We start from the raw sequence: 14,270 nt of genomic DNA, 5'->3' as shown, positions 1-14,270 counted from the left end.
TATCCCACAGAGTGCTGGATGTTGGTACACTGAGTAAATTTAAGGAGGAGATAGCCAGATTTTTATTTAGTAATGGGTTGAAGGGTAATGGAAAACAGTGCAGTTGAGGCCAAGATGAGATCAGCCATAGTTGTATTAACTGGCGGAGCAGGCTTAAGGGGCTGAATCGCCTCCTCCTGCACCTTGTTCCTATATTAAGAACATAGAACACAGAACAGTACAGCACAGTACAGACCCTTCAGCCCTCAATGTTGTGCCGGCATTGTATCCTACTGTAAGATCAGACTAATCTATATACCCTTCTTACGTGAAAGGGACCTCAGGGCATTAGAGTAACATCTCAGCTGAAACATCACACCTCCATCCATAAATATCCCTGAGCTGAAAGAGAATATCTGGTCATTGTCTCATTGCAAAGTGCACAAACTAGCAGCCAAGCTTCTTATACTGTTACTGTGATGAGGACACTTCAGAAGTGCATAACAGGCCCTAAACTGCTTTGCAGTTGTCCAAGGGAGTCGTAGGTGCTAGAGGAATGCACAATTTGCTTTCCAACAGCGATGCCTGTTCACCTGCAGAAACCTTAGCTTCATCATACCCCCTTTTTCACAAGAATGGAATACTCGAGAAGAGTGAAACAGCGGGAAGGCTTGGTGTGAGTTCTGTCAATTGTAAATGCCTTGTTTTTATTCCTAACCCTCAGCGCATTCCTCTTATATTTACAGAAGGCAGAGTTCTGGCTCTTTGTTCACCACAGATCCACTTTAAACCAGCAGCCACTTGGAGCTGACTGCACTGTACAATCTTTCCATATATGGGAACAAAAAAGAAAAAGAGAAATCTGAGCTTTGCGCACCATCTTTCAGAGAGTTCAGATGTCTCCAGCTCCTTGATGCTTTTAATGTGAAATGAATCATTTGTTGCGTGCATAGAAAGATCCCACAAACAGTGTAAAGTTGAAGGCTGTTTTTTAAGCCAGAGCTTTCCAGAGTGCTTCTTTTGATTAAAATCATTCTGAAGAAATGGACATTGTTGGCTGGGACCCTAAATGGGGTCATGAGCTATGAAGGAGTAATCTGAGCCACACAGGGAAATGCTTGGGCAGTACTGCTTTAACTGATGGTGGTTAAAGCATAAATGTCAACCAGGCAACACGAGTCATAGAGATGTACAACCTGGAAACAGACCCTTCGGTTCAACTCGTCCATGCCGACCAGATATCCCAACCCAATCTAGAACCATCAGCCAGCACCCAGCCCATATCCCTGAAAACCCTTCCTATTCATATACCCATCCAAATGCCTTTTAAATGTAGCAATTATACTAGCCTCCACCACTTCCTCTGGCAGCTCATTCCATACACGTACTACCCTCTGTATTTACAAGTTGCCCCTTATGTCTCTTTTATATCTTTCCCCTCTCACCCTAAACCTATACCCTAAACCTCTCACCCTAAACCTAGATCTGGACTCCCCCACCCCCAGGGAAGAGACTTTGTTTATTTACCCTATCCATGCGCCTCATGATTTTACAAATCTCTATAAGGTCACCCCTCAGCCTCCAACGCTCCAGGGAAAACAGCCCCAGACTACTCAGCCTCTCCCTATAGCTCAAACCCTCCAACCCTGGCAACATCCTCGTAAATCTTTTCTGAACCCTTTCAATTTTCACAACATTCTTCCGATAGAAGGGAGACCAGAATTGCGGGCAGTATTCCAAACCGGAATATCTAACCTGGTATACCCTGCCTGAGGGAGAGCTCTGTTCTGAAAGCTTACAATTTCAAATAAATCTGTTGAACAATAACCTGGTTGTGTTTGATTTTTGACCTTGTCCACCCCACTCTAACTTTGGCATCTCCACATTATGGCTTCAAAATAACAGTAAGGAACCCTTTGCATTCAGTGACTGCTGGTTGATGTATGGTCTCAGGTTAATATCTCATCTGAAGAACCTCCAGTGATGTAGCAATCCCTCAGAACTGGCATTGGATTCAATCTTCTCACTCCAATAATGTGTACCAACTGAATTATTACTGCCATGATGTGCCACGCACCAATTTCAGCAGCATGTGTAGATATCCTTTCATAAAACCTGTTACCAGGGGCCTCATTGTTTGTCAAAACTTGGTACCAGTGACCTTATTTCTGCTTGCTGAAGGCTTCTCCCCAATAACCACAGATGTTTTATGAAGATTAATGATGCACTACATTCTCGGACGATATGGATAGTCACCAGAGTGAACAACTTGCACTATTACTTGCTTATGTTGCGAACCCCACTCTCAGGGCTTTCTATCTCCAACAGGCATCAGGCCAACAGTAGCAACAACGATTACACATCCAGCGATTACAATATCAGCCTTCCAAAAATTCTGTAGTGTATAATTCAAATATTCTATTTTAAAGTGTAATTTTCATCCTATATAAGGTTGCGTCTGGCTGAAAATTCTTTGCACGTCTTCGGTTGTACAAACAAAACAGAACGTAGACCACTTCACGCTAAATTAAAGCCTGTCTGATTGTTGCGAGATCTCAAAGGGACACATCCTTTTTGTCAGTTACACTCTAAATAAATTTCAACGAGCCAAGCTCTTTTCAAACACTCTCTTGATACACAGTTTTAATGGATGAACATCCTTCCCATTTGCTTCCATTATCCATCAAGCCCAATGGACAAAACATTCTTCCCTTTCGTTCTCTTATGGGATACCAATAAAGTAAACCTCTTCCTAATTTCTCCAATGGCACAATGGATAAGGGCTCAATCCTATTGCAACAAAACAGCTCTCAACTAATTTCAATTGCACAGAATCTGAAATTGGTCCAGCTGTTCTGTTAATTTTCATTGCAGCCAGGTTCTCATGCCACACAATTTGGATAAGTACAAGAATAGGGAAGGTTAGGAGGGAGATGGGCCAGGAGCAGGCAGGCAGGACTAGGTTAGTTTGGAATTTTGGACGTCATAGACTGATTGGACTGTAGGGTCCATGTCTGTGCTGTATGATTCTAGGACCCTGTGACTCTAAGTACCAAGCATCCAAGGAACAGGAAATTCGACGTTTCGTGCCAGAGCCCTTCATCAGGAATGAGGAGAGTCACTCTCCTCATTCCTGATGAAGGACTCTGGCCCAAAACGTCAAATTTCCTGTTCCTTAGATGCTGCCTGACCTGCTGTGCTTTAACCAGCAGCACATTTTCAGCTCTGATCTCCAGCATCTGCAGACCTCATTTTTTACTCTAAGTGCCAAGCAATGATCATAACCAATAAGATAGAATTCAGCTGTCTCTTTCTGACACTCAATGTCTTTACCACCACTGAATCCCTCACAAACTGCACAGACAACCCAGGTATTCCCATTGACCAGAAACTGAACTAAGGAAGCCATGTCTGCAATAACTACAAAAGCAGGTGTGAGACAGGAATCTCATTCTTGACTCCCCAGAGTCTGACCACTATCTGCAAAGAACAGGTCAGGAGTGTGATGGAATACACACACTTGCCTGAATGAGTGCAGCTCCAAAAAATACAATAAGCTTGACACCAGCCAGGACCAAGCAGCCCACTTAATGGGCATTCCATTTATTGCCTCCAACCTTCAGTCTCTCTGTCACTGATATGCAGCAGCAACAGTATGTACCATCTACAAGAGGAAGTGCAGTAACTCACCAAACATCATTCAACAGCACATTCCAATCCTGTAACCTCTATGACCCAACACAACAAAAGCAGCAGAAACATGGGAAGACCACAACCTGCAATACCATTCCCCCCCTTCCCAACTTGGAAACACATAATCTTTACTTCACTAATAAGGGAACTCCCTTCCTCACAGCATTGTGGAAGTACCTACACCATGTAGCCATGAAAGCAGTTCACTCTCACCTTCCTAAGGGCTATTAGGGATTGGAAATAAATGCTAACCTAGCCAAAGGTGACCCAATCCTCAAAAGAATGAACTTAAGAAAAGCTAAATCTTAAATTCAAATAATTGAGAAATTGCAGTCCATTCCAATAACATTCTTCAGTGTTATGGTTACTAATGCTCAGTCAAACTAAATATAGTCAACCCACAATAACATCGAACCTGGAGCCTGAGGCACATTACAAATCCAAGTGCTTTATGTAAAATATCGTTTTTATTTGGCTTTTGTTTTTTTGCTCGGATTGAGTTGCTGCGTGAACGATTAGACAGGTGGAATGAAGAATTGCAAAGGAGCTATTTTTATCTGTTCTTCCGAGGCCTGGATCAAGGAGAATATTTTCAGTCCAAATAAATGGATATTTATATGCACAACGCGTGTTTCCCCATAATGTATCTTTCCCTGCCCTGAACATTTCATGAAAAGTCTGATCGTGGCTCGCTTTTGGAATGAGGGCCTCACTGGTTAAGGCTATAACTGTCACCCAGATTTCCTGTCCATGCCTAAAGTGTGGATGTCTCCCAGTTAAAAGTTACCCCAGCAGTTCCTAGTTGGTTGTGGTTCATAAACACACTTGCCTCCACAACCTCCTCCCATTTCTCTCTCAGCCCCCTTGGGCCACCCCCTCTTTCCTGATGAAGAGTTTATGCTTGAAACATCAATTCTCCACCTCCATGTATGCTGCCTAACTGACTGTGCTTTTCCAGCACCACACTCTTTGACTCTAAATATTGAGTCCAGCCTGGGAAGCGCACTTGAAAATGTCTCATATTTTGACGCAACATACGCTAGACCTTTATAAATCACTCAGTGGACTTCCGATGGAATGCTGAGGCCAAGGCTGGAGACACACTTTATAAAGAAAGTCAAGGTCCTGAAGGGCACAGAGAATTAGCTGTAATTATCTGAAGGTGAAGGAGTTCCAGATGGGTTGACTGTGAAGCTGAGATTATTGCGCTTAGAGCAACAAGGTGAAGAGGAGATTTGAGAAATGAATTTCATTGGAGTAAAGAGAAACCATTTCTAGCAGCCAAAAGGTTCAGTAACCAGAGGATCAAAGTGAAAGGTGCCTGGCAGCAGGTATCACAGCAGCACGGGAGATTCAATTTTGTTAAAGCAGATCATTTTCTCGTGATCTGGAGTGTGCTTCCTGAATGGGTGGTGGAAAGGGGAATGGTTTGTACCCTTGAAGGGAAGGAATTTACAAAGCCACATGGGAAAAGGAGGAAATGGGATGAATTGAAAACTCTTTCAAAGAGTCAGCCCAGATATCATAGACCAAATGGAAAAGTGTGACGCTGGAAAAGCACAGAGGTCAGGCAGCATCCGTGGAGCAGGAGAGTTGTGTTTTGCCTGAAACATCGATTCTCCTGTTCCTCGGATGCTGCCTGACCTGCTGTGCTTTTCCAGCACCACACGTTTCGACTCTGATCGCCAACATCTGCAGTCCTCACTTTCTCATCGTAGACCGAATGACATCTTCTGCTTGCCATTAAACAAATGAGGCCTGAAACCTAGAGAATTTAGAAGGTTAAGTGATAATTTGATCAAAGTCTTCAAAATATTAACAGGCAAAGACTAAGCAGATGAAGAAAAGCTGTTTTCAATGGTTGGGGATTCTAGAAAAAGAGGGCATAGTCTAAGAATGAGAGCCAGAGTGTTCAGGAGAGATGTTAGGAAGCACTTCCACACACAAGGGGTGGGAGAGGTTTGGAACTCTCTTCCAGAAACACCAGTGGATGCTGGATCATTTGTATTAATTTTAAATCTGAGACAGATAGTTTTTTTTTGTTAAGCAAAAGGTATTTAGGGATGCAGGCCAAAGGCAGGTATATGGAGTTAGGCCACAGGTGAGCCATGATCTCATTGAATAGGAAATCAGGCTGGAGGAGCTGAATGGTCTATTCCCATTCCTATGTTCCTATGATTAAGAAACTTGCTGTAATTGGATCTGCAAAACGGCACGGACAGCATTAATGATACAACTAAATCTAAAGTCACTTAGTGCATGGGAGAACCTCTTCACAAAAGGTCATTAGAAAAGTAGTTTGGAGCCCCACTGGCTGGGAACATGGGTGTTCGAAGGTCCGGGGGTCAGTCTAGCTCTGTCTCTGTTACACGCCCACTTCTTACACTCTATTGTTGAGTACTTCCAGGATGGCTCATTCTCCAGTGTTTACGTCACATTGAGAATTGGAATCAACATCTCACGTTTGCAATATATCAATTCTTTATTGGCAGTGTCAATGTTCAGGGCAGTTCTCTGTTGATTTGTGAAAACAATGGAGATAAGAAAGCAAAGAAGATAGATCCCCACCAACCCATCCTTTTAGCAGATGATAGCCCAACAACCTTTACTGATACAACACTTTAAAAGGAAACTTACAGAAGCTTTAGAAAACATGCCACATAAAGGGACTGGGAGGGATGATGCAAAACTCAACAAGGAGAGTCTTAAAGGAGGGAAAAATGGTTGAGAGATGGAGAGATATATGGAGGAAATACCAGAACTGAGGCCCCAGGCAGCTGAAGGCCTGGTCACTGATGGTAAAGCAAATAACATTAGGGTACAGCGATATATGTGAGAACTTCCCTAAAAACAAAGTACTGGGGATGCTGGAAATCTGAATCAAACTCAGAAACTCAGCAGGTATGCAGTGTCTGCAGAGAGAAACAGGGTAACCAATTCCAATCTGGTATGATAATGCTTCAGGTAAGACCCTTCTGAATAAGTGTCATATTGGGCAGAGGCATCTTCCCCCAGAAAAATTCATACCAGTTTCAAAACATGAACTCTGTATCTCTCCACACAGATACTGCCAGACCTGCTGAGTTTCTCCAGCAATTTTTGCTTCTTTGCTTAAGAAACCTTCCTTGTTGGATGAGCTTACAGAGACAGATAAGACTATGGAGGAAATCAAGGAGAAGAATGTGAATTCACCTCATTATTTGCATTGTTTAATCAACTGTAAACAATTCAGGCCTCCATACGACAAAAATGAAATTAAAACACTTGAAATGAGTGTTATCAATATTCACAAACAACAGAATAGAACAGAACAGCACAGGAACAGGCCCTTTGGCCCACCAAGTCTTTGCCAACACATGATGCATAACTAAACTGAAAACCTTTTGCCTCTACGCTGTCCATATCCCTCTATCCCCTGCCTATTCATGTACCTGACAAATTGCCTTTTAAACATTGCTATTGTCTCTGCTTCCACCATCTCTTCGGGCAGCACATTACAAGCTCTGTGCAAAACAAAACTGCTTATCACATCTGCTTTAAACTTTCCCACTTTTATCTTAAACCTATGTCCCCTTAGTAATTGAAATTTCCATCCAGGGAAAAAGAGTTTGACTATCTACCCTATCCATGCCTCTCATAATTTTATAAACTTCTTTCACATTGCCCCTCAGCCTCTGATGTTCAAATGAAAATAAACAAGTTTGTCCAATCTTTCCTCACAGCTAATACCCTCCAAACAAGGTAATATCCTGGTTAACCATTTCTGTACCCTCTCCAAAGCCTCCACTCTGGTAGTGTGACAACCCGGGTAACTGAAAATATAACAAGTTGTGTAACAGGAAGTGTACAATGATCAGGAAAGGCTCCACAGGCAAGGACTGTTTTTCATTGAGCAATGAAAGCCAAGGGGCGACTCCATAGACATCTTTACAATGTTGAACAGATTGAGAAGTCCAATGCTGGGGAAAAAAAGAGTCCAAACCTATTTAAATCGTAAATATAAAATAACTCCAAAAGAGAAAAACTTACCCAGATTGTGTTGAGACTTCACGACCACAGCGAGTGGTTGAGGCGAATAGCATAGATGCATTTGGGAGAAAGCTAAGCAAAAGAAAGAGAATAATAGAAGGTTATGCTGATAGGATGAGACAAAGCATGGTAAGATGCAGCCAATATGGATCATCTAGATACGAGTATGATTTGTGCATTTAATTTTGTCTTACTCCATGACAGAACTGTCTCAGCCAACAAGTCTACATGACAGTAGTAACAAGACCGTCAACGCATTACAACTGGTATACAATCTGATGTACATTTCCAAATTCATCCCATATTTTTACACACCAGCAAATCACTGACTGTATTGTCCTTCAGCTGACTGGAGTTTATTTTAACACTGCAAGGCTGTATTTATCTGGCACCTTTCAGTACGGTGGGGCAGGGCTAAAGTGCTTTGCAGCCTCAGAAGTAGTGGTAGTGTCAGAAACAGGGAAATTTGCACTTGGCAAGATCCCATACTTGCGATGTGATAATGATTGATGGATAGATTTTGCCAAGGACATGTCAAAATAGTGGCAAAGGGGTCTTTTACTTTAACATGACAGAGAAAGCAGCGTCTTGAAAGTTGACAAATAGAATATAGTGTGGGAAAATGCAAAGTCATTCGTTTCGGAAGGAAGAACAAAGGAACTGCAGAAATTTGCAACAATAGTGAGACCTGGGGCTTCTTGTGCATGAACCACAGAAAGCTAGTGCATGGCAGCAGCAGAGAATCAGGAAGGCTAATGGAATATCTGCCCTTATTTCAAGGAGGTTGGAGTGTAAGAGTAGGGAAGTCTTACTGTAACTGTATAAGGTGCTGGTGAGATTACATTTGGAGTACTGCGAGCGGTTTTGCTCCCCTTATTGAAGGAAAAATATAATTTCATTGGAGGCAGTTCAGAGAAGGATCACTCGGGTGATCCGAGGTATGGAGGGATGGTCTTATGAGCAAAGATTAAACAGGTTGGGACTCTACCCACTCCAGTTCAGATAAGTGAGAGATGGTTTCATTGAAACAGAGGTTTCTTAAGGGGCTTGACAGGGTCAATGGTGAGAGGATGTTTCCCCTCAATGGGAGGGTCTAGGAGCAGAGGGCGCAGTCTCAGAATAAAGAGACACCAATTTAAGACTGAGATGTGGAGGAATTTCTTCTCTCAGAGGATTGCGAGTCTTTGGAACTCCTTGCTACAGAGAGCTGTAGGGACAGTGTCTTTGTGTATACTTAAGGGTGAGATTGAGAGATTTTTGATCAGTAGGAGAATCAAAAATTATGGGGAAATGACAGGAAAGTGGACATGAGGAATGTTGGATTAGTTGTGATCTTATTGAATGGTGGAGTGATAGGGTTAAGGTTAGGGTCAGGCTTAGGCTCGAAGGGCCAAATGGACTACTCCTGTTCCTTTTTATTATGGTCTTATTGATTACCTTAGTGTCTTATTCAAATACCACTGTCACCACCATTCTGACTTGGAAATATATCACCATTCCGTCAGTATCAAAATCCTGCAATTCTCTCCCTAATTGCATTAAAGTTACATACACTAATGGACTCCAGCTTTTCAAGGAGACAGCTCACCCTCACCTTCTCAAGAGCAATTAGGTACGGGCAATAAATGCTGACCCAAACAGCAATGCCTACATCCCATGAGTAAAGTATAGAAATCTCCATAGTGCAGCACTCACAGTGGAAGTGTCTGCCTGGATTTGCACTCAGACTGACCAATGCAACATCAAAATATCAACTCCCAGATCACCAAACCACAACACCTATAAAACTGTGGAATGAGGCAAATGGTAAAGATTCACGGACACAACTTCGAGTTCATAACACTCAAATCTACATAGAACAGAAGCACTCTTGACTCTGCTGCAGAAGGTTACAAGAATTAAGCTCCACTTCAGGGGAATTAATGCAAAACCCAGGGCTGACATGCCCAAGATGTACCAAGCAGTGTCTACACTGTCAGAGGTGTTGACTGTCTTATAAAAATTGGCGGCCCATTTACACTCTTAAATGGGTGCTCTCAAAGATTAACAGAAGGGTTGAGGATATTTCTCTAGTCTCCTGAACAATATTTATCCTCCAACCAATGTCTCTTTAAAACAAAACCAAAAATGATGTAGTCACTTAAGACTTCAATGTAGTTTGGTTCTTGCAATGCACAAACTAACCATCATTTTTCACACCGATGACTGCCTCACAAAATTACTTGATGGGATAGGAAGCTTTGTAGGTCATCCTGAGGTCAGGCAAAGCACTTGGTAGCTGCACACTCTACACTTGATGGGAGGAACACTTTGGCAGATTGGGAGCAAAATGACACTTGACAGACTTCACTAATTAACTATTTGAGAGTTGTTATTAGTTTTTAAACAGTCTCACCTGTCATTTCCTTCTGGACAGCTTCGAAATCTATCATAGGTGAATTGTGGCCCAGCATTTTTTAATGTTACAAATCTAGGTAGACAGGGCAGTTAAGACGACATTTGGTATGCTTGCCTTTATTGGTCAGTGCATTGAGTATAGGAGTTGGGAGGTCATGTTGAAGGTGTGCAGGATGTTGGTTAGGCCAGTTTTGGAAAAGTGCATTCAGTGCTGATCTCCCTGCTATAGGAAAAATGTTGTTAAACTTGAAAGGGTTTGGAACAAAATCACAGGAATGTTGCCAGGGTTGGAGGGTTTGAGCTTTAAGGAGAGGCTGAATAGGCTGGGGCTGTTTTCCCTGGAGTGTCGGAGGCCAAGGGGTGACCTTAGAGATTTATAAAATGATGAAGGACATGGATAAGATAGATAGTCAAGGGTTTTTCTTCCCCCAGGGATGGGGAGTCCAAATCTAGAGAGCATAAGTTTAAGGAGAGAGGGGAAAGATATAAAAGGGACTAAAGGAACAAGTTTTTTGTGCAGAGGGTGATGCGTTATGGAATGAATTGCCAGAGGAAATGACAGAGTCTGGTACAATTATAACATGATGGGTACATGAATAGGAAGGGTTTAGAGGAATATGGGCCAAATCGGACTGGATTAATTTAGGATATCTGATCAGAGTGGCTGACTTGGACCAAAAGATCTGTTTGTGTTTTTTTTTCATTTCTATGAACCTATTTGAATTGTTTTCCAAAATTAAAAGGTAGAGCTTTGAGGTATGTCAAAGCAAAATATTGCAGATGCTGGAAGTCTGAAACAAAAGCAGAAAAATGCTGGAGAAAATCAGCAGGTCTGGCACAGCATGTGAGGATAGAGAAATTAAGCATTTCAATTCTGACAATGGGGCTTGCTGAGTTTCTCCAGCACTTCCTGTTGTTATTTCTGAAGAACCTTTGATTCTCTACTGGAGTTTCTCCAGCACTTTCAGTAAGAGCTTGAAGCATGCAAGGTTGGCTGTGGATATACAGTCAAGTCACCTTTTCCCATTGAAATTTCTTATATTGTCCATTCACAACGGAGTCCACCTTGTCAGCTTTGACTGGACCATTGTTCACTGAAGGTGCTACAGTGCCACCACTGGTGGAAAGCATAATTACAATGTGACATTCATACAGATAAGTCGTTTTTATCAAGGTTAAAAATCACACCATACCAGGTTATCGTCCAGCAGGTTTATTTGGAAGCACTAGCTTTTGGAGCGCCGCTCCTTCATCAGGTAGTTGTGTAAGCAGCGCTCCGAAAGCTAGTGCTTCCAAATAAACCTGCTGGACGATAACCTGGTACGGTGTGATTTTTAACCTGGTACACCTCAGCCCAACAGCGGACCCTCAAATCTTTATTATCAAGAGTTGTGCTCTGGGAAGTATAAAGCAAATATAAACAAAATGTTGCAGACTTTAAAATAGCAATACAAATGTATTTTTGCATGCTAGCCCAATTACGCCCTGCCATGAATGCAACTTGATCTCAGAATTATATTTGATCCTGACTACCCAGCGCAATATACACACTCAAATGCACAAGTTTGCTGATATGAATCAAACTGGTGAAGTATGAAGGGCTGTCATTACAGGACTCCTGTTCTAGTTTCTAACTTCACAGCAGATGCCTGTTTGTATTATTTCAGTGATTGTGCTTTAAGTCCTTGATACACTGCACCCGTCATTATAGCTGTCAACAATTGTCGTGCCTGACTTTTTTGGAGGTTGTGGAGGGAGGGGACAGGCTGTGGGAGTGGGACGTAGGTGGTTAATGACCTTCAAATCAATTGCAAAGATGAAGATTCTCTGGAAGTAGGTGGCTCTTATGCTCTTCAATCTATCGTTGAGAATACAAATGTGCCTTGTTGACGCCAGATGCACTTTTTTTTAAAAGAGACAAGCCCAGGATATTTTTCTGAATGAGTATTCGGTAACTTAAGCTTTGTGTTTTCTGAAGCAATGGTTACAGGCAGCCAATCAGGGAAGATTATTCACATGGTTCAGAATGTTATATGGATGTGGGGTTAGGGTAAGGGGTTGGGTCTGCTTTTCAGAGGGTCAGTGCAGACTTAATGGGCTGAATGGATCTTTCTGCGCTATAGGGATTTTGTGATTTTATAAATTTAAGCAGGATTTACACCACAGAAACAGGCCATTCAGCCCAACTGGCCTGTGCTTATGTTTATGTTCAACGCAAGCCTCTTCTGTAGGTCTACAGGCAGCCATTTTGGATAAGTTCAATGACCGTCACATACATTCGAAGAAACATTATACTGCTCCTTTATACAGCAGTCCTTTCCTCCACAAACTATCTTTCACTTAGAGAAATGTACATTTAATTGTGCCTTTTTATTTCTTGCCGACTTCAGAGACATTTGGTTAGAGACAAAGGAAAACTGCAGATGCTGGAATCCAAAGTAGACGGACAGGAGACTGGAAGCACGCAGCAAGGCAGGCTGCACCGGAAGGTGTAGAAGTCAATGTTTCGGGTATAACTGGGAGTGGGTGTGGAGGTAGCTGCAGATAAAGGGAAGGCATCAAACATCCTCAAACACTTTTGCCAACTCCAAATAGACCCCACCACAAAAACATCTTCCCCAGCCCACCCCTCTCAGCCCTCCAGAAGGACCATTCCCTTCGACAGTCCTTGGTTCATGCCAGCCCCCGCCAACAATCCACCTGGTACCTTTCCCTACAACCAGAAGAGGTGCAAAACCTGCCGATGCACCAACCCCCTCACCTCCATCCAAGGCCCCAAACAGTCCTCCCAGGTGGACAAAGGTTCAACTGCCTCTCCAGCATCAGGTGCTCCTGATGTGGTCTTCTCTATATTGGGGAGACCAAACGTAAACTAAGGGAATAGCTCACTGAGCATCTCAGCTGGGCCTGCAGGGCCTGATCGGACCTCCCAGTCACCGTCCATTTTAATTCCCCTTCCCCTCCTCCATTGCCAAAACAAACCACAGCTTCTATTGGAGGAACACCTTATCTTCCACCTAGGCAACCTACAGTACGGAGGACTCAATATTGAGTTCTCCAGGTTCAAATAACCTCCCTTCCCATCCCCCAACTCCCTTCCCTGCCATTCCCCTTCCTTCTACTGCTCCCTGTAACCAACCAGATTTGTTCCTCCCATTGACCAACGAGCTTGTACCCTCCACCTGTCTTCAACAATCCCCACTTCACTACCCTGCCCCCACCATAACCCTTATCTGCAGTTCCCTTCACATCCACCCCCAGTCCTGAAGAAGGATTACACCAGAAACATTTACTCCTACAACTCCTGATGCTACCTAGCTTGCTGTGTTCTTCCAGCCTCCCACCTGGCTTAGAAGAAATTGGCAGAAATGTGATCCATGCAGCAAATCCTTTCAACTTAGAGTCATAGAGATATACAGCATGGAAACAGACCCTTTGGTCCAACTCGTCCATGCCGACCAGAAATCCCAACCCAATCTAGTCCCATTTGTCAGCAGCTGAAAATGTGTTGCTGGTTAAAGCACAGCAGGTTAGGCAGCATCCAAGGAACAGGAAATTTGACGTTTCGGGCATAAGCCCTTCATCAGGATTCCTGATGAAGGGCTTATGCCCGAAACGTCGAATTTCCTGTTCCTTGGATGCTGCCTAACCTGCTGTGCTTTAACCAGCAACACATTTTCAGCTGTGATCTCCAGCATCTGCAGACCTCATTTTTTACCCATTTGTCAGCACTTGACCCACATCCCTCTAAACCCTTCCTATTCATATATCCATCCATATGCCTTTTAAATGTTGTAATTGTACCAGCCTCCACCACTTCCTCTGGCAGCTCATTCCATACATGCACCACCCTCTGCATGAAAATGTTGCCCCTTAGATCCCTTTTATATCTTCCCCCTTTCCTGAGCCTATGCCCTCTAGTTCTGGGCTCCACCAACCCAGAGAAAATACTTTGCCTATTTACCCTATCCATGCCCCTCATGATTTTATAAACCTCTATAAGGTCACCCCTCAGCCTCTGACGCTCCAGGGAAAACAGCCTCAGCCTGTTCAGCCTATTCTTTTAGCTCAATCCCTACAACCCTGGCAACATCCTTGTAAATCTTTCCTGAACCCTTTCAAGTTTTACAACATCCTTCTGATAGGAAGGAGACCAGAATTGCACACAATAT

General features: G+C 43.1%; 1 protein-coding gene across 4 annotated transcripts in view; it reads right to left on the bottom strand.

Annotated features, from left to right (window-relative positions):
- The window catches only part of LOC132823865 (cadherin-11-like), a 270,392-nt gene that overhangs the window by 220,482 nt on the left and 35,640 nt on the right, over positions 1–14,270 (bottom strand). For 3 of the 4 annotated variants that reach the window (XM_060837936.1, XM_060837935.1, XM_060837938.1), the window contains exon 2: positions 7,702–7,773. The exons of the other annotated variant lie outside the window; for it this stretch is intronic. The gene's annotated coding sequence lies outside the window, so the exon portion shown is untranslated. The remainder of the gene's footprint in view (positions 1–7,701; positions 7,774–14,270) is intronic. 4 annotated transcript variants of the gene reach the window in all.

This window comes from Hemiscyllium ocellatum, chromosome 17 (genome assembly GCF_020745735.1).
Source record: "Hemiscyllium ocellatum isolate sHemOce1 chromosome 17, sHemOce1.pat.X.cur, whole genome shotgun sequence".
NCBI lineage: Eukaryota > Metazoa > Chordata > Chondrichthyes > Orectolobiformes > Hemiscylliidae > Hemiscyllium > Hemiscyllium ocellatum.
Note: the sequence above shows the minus strand (reverse complement) of the source record. Positions and strands in the feature narration are given on the sequence as shown.